At 39.4% G+C, this 3,215-nt stretch overlaps 1 protein-coding gene across 3 annotated transcripts in view; it reads right to left on the bottom strand.

Moving 5' to 3' along the window:
* Positions 1-3,215, bottom strand: part of RSRC1 (arginine and serine rich coiled-coil 1) — a 305,589-nt gene that overhangs the window by 144,044 nt on the left and 158,330 nt on the right. The gene's annotated exons all lie outside the window — the stretch shown is intronic.

Here is a 3,215-nt window from a genome sequence, read left to right as displayed (position 1 = left end):
GCACAGAACATGGCAGTTTAACGTTTACAAAAATCAGCAGTACAACATGTTTTGAGAGGGTAAAACTAAGAAAACTGCTGTCTAAGCTGAATACCTCCATTGCACACGCACCTACACACATACACCATCTAATTCTTGGGAGCATTACAATGATATCTGTACTTTTCTTTAGTCAACCCTTTCTTATCCCATTATACCTTCTCACAGTAAATGAGGTGAGTTACATTATCCTAGGCAGAGTGCTGTACTAATTGAATCTACTTCTAATTGCCTTAGGTGGAGCACCATGCTAACATAACTGTACTGTTTCCAGTACTTAAACTAGCTCTGAAAATTTTGTTACGTAACTAGCATTTTGCTTTGTAGACATAGTCTTACACTATACCCTCTCACTACAGCCTCTCAGCTAGGCTCAAGGGCTCCAAAAATACAGTAAAATTAGTGGTATACATAATTTGAGTTAGAAGACGTCACAAGGTAAAATGACAGATACCTACTAGGCACTGAAATTACATTACATTTCACCCATGCTATACTGACACAGCCATGATGGTCCAGGAAATATGGAAGCAGCAAGGTTTTTCTTTGGTGATATCTTTTATTGGACCAACTGTCTGGATGGGAGAAATGTTACATGAACTTCTGAGGACAAAGTGTCCTTCTTCTGGTCAGTGTCCTCCTTTTTGTGCCCAAATATCATTCCCAATAGTACCATTTGTCCAATGTAAAATGCAACCCCACCAAGAAAAAAAACCCCAAATTTCTTCTCCACAAAAGGTTTGAGTCAGAGAGTTCATTCAGACCTCTGGTAATTCTAAATGCATTAAATAAATAAGTCTCTCTTTGGGCCAAGTTATATAGCACCATAGCACAGAAATGTGGGTTTTCTGGAAATTTTTCCAATGCCCTAAATAGAGCGTGATGTGATTTAGCATTTTTATTTGACTTATATTTAGTAAACAAAACAAAAAAGTACTCCCATGTTAATTTTAATGTCCCAATAGCCACAAGTATTTGAAATGAAATATTTGATTAGGAAAAAAAATGAATACAGCATGCTTAATGTGGTTTAAATGTTATATTCAAACAAATTCAAAGCTTTATGTGAAAAGAAATTATTTTTATTGGAATACTTGTAAAAAAATGTAAAGACAATACACTTCCCTTACATTGTTTGTTTCAATTTAAGGGAGAAAAATGAAGGCACTGAAAACTGTTGACACACTAATTTTTGCACACCCAAAGACCTGTGCATTATATGCCATGGTTGTTCACTTATCTACTTCAAGAGTTTAACTCTCTTCCACTGTGGTAATTGTGGCACCTCCAGTTTCACTGTCACTATCTCTGGAATCACTTGCACTACTTATTAGTTCCATTTCAGAATCTGATTGAGGCAAATCTGATTCAGAACTACTAGAATCACATTCTGTTTTACTAAAGGATGGTTTTACCAATGAGTCTAAGGGCAAGGTCAACTTATCATCATGCTGCATCTTCTTCACTAATTGTGCTTCTGACTGATTCTCCAGAAGCAAGAGATTTTGAGAAACAGAAACAAGCTTAGCAGTGCATTCATTTGTTAATCTATTTTTCTTTTTGTCTTGATTGAGCTGAAAGCTAGGGCTGTGAGAAATTTTGCCAGCAATTTTAACAAATTTCAAGGCCGAAACAGCAAAATTGGAATGAAATAAAAGCTGTTAAAATAGCCTACAACAAAATGAGGCTGGTCGAAATGTTCTGACCACAGGCTGGGGATGGGAGGTCAGCCCGGGTGGGCTGCTTCCCGGTACCCTGTGCTACATCACACTGGGGGAAGGAGGAAGCCCAGCTGGGCTGCTACCTGGCGCCCCATGCTACTTTACACCAGGGGACAAAAAGCAGCCCAGCTGGGCTGCCACTCTCGGTGCAATGTAGAGCGGGGTACCAGGAAGCAGCCCACCTGGGCTGCCTTCTGCCCCAGGGCTATGTAGCACTGGGAATGGGCACCCCCAGTAAAGCTAGAAACAATGTCGAAACAGCCTTTCTGTTTTGATGGAATGGAACAGAACAGTTGTTTTGATGCAAAATGAAATTCGAGATGAAACAGTGTTCCCTTGAACCATCAAAACTCAAGGCAAAAGAGAATGGTGCCATTTTGCACAACCCTACTGAAAGCCTTTCAGTTCCCTTCACAAGAAGCTGCTGTTGGTGGAATGCTTAGGATCCTTAGAGAAATCCTGGACAACAGTCAGGTGTTACAGTATCTCTTCCACCATGTGAGAGGAGACATTCTCTGTTGCCTGCCAAATGATGTCTTTGCTACAAAGTTTTTCTTTTGCACGTACTCAGCAATGTCTGTCATCATGAGTATTTCGTCAATGTTGTGGACATTCTTCGCTACTACCATAATTGTATCAAGAGCAGTAGATAATTTATCTTCTGATAAATGTTGTCCTCTGGTGTTGATCCAAAAGGTTTGCTGCCAGATGAACTGGATGACAGTAAAACTCAGTTCTCTTAGCAAAAATTCGTTTTACTACTACTTCTTTTTTGGATACAGGTGAAGGCAGAAAAAGCTCAATTAGATTTTCATTCAGTTGTCTGAATATCTCTGGAATATTTGAAAGGCTTGATGTGTCTCCTTCAAGTTTCTTGATAGCCGCCGAAACTGGTAGTAACAAAGTGAATGCTCCTTGAATTCCAACCCCTAATGCATCATTGTCGAGAATCTGCTTCTGAATGTTCATTGGAATATCCGAGATACTGTGTCATCTACTGAAGCACACTGCAAACAGTTCTTTGTGCACAGCAAACTATGTAAACACTTCGTAGCTGAGCCCCATCTAGTTTCTCCTGGCAATAAAAGCGCACTTTCCTTCCCCTGCTTCTTCTGTAATTTCTTCAAAGTCTGATTAGCAATGATGAAGATTGTTGAATACCTTCACAATTGCTTTGCAGCTTGCCAATATTGTCTTCATTGTATTCATACTCACTCTAACCTTTGCCAGAAAATTAAACCCATAAGCAAGACAGCCAAATACTAGTAAATGAGAATACTTTGCCTTTAATATTTGCCATGCAACTTTCATGTTAGTCACATTATCAGTTACAAGAGCTTGTACCCAGGAGTGACCTGCACTTTCAAGCTCTTCACTCAGTAATTTGGCTATGTATTCACCTGTATGACAAGAAGATTTGGTAGTAATTGCTTTCAGGCATGTTGGTTCAGGTGT

The sequence above is a fragment of the Crocodylus porosus genome, unplaced genomic scaffold (genome assembly GCF_001723895.1).
Source record: "Crocodylus porosus isolate Cpor-Errol unplaced genomic scaffold, CroPor_comp1, whole genome shotgun sequence".
Lineage (NCBI taxonomy): Eukaryota > Metazoa > Chordata > Crocodylia > Crocodylidae > Crocodylus > Crocodylus porosus.
Note: the sequence above shows the minus strand (reverse complement) of the source record. Positions and strands in the feature narration are given on the sequence as shown.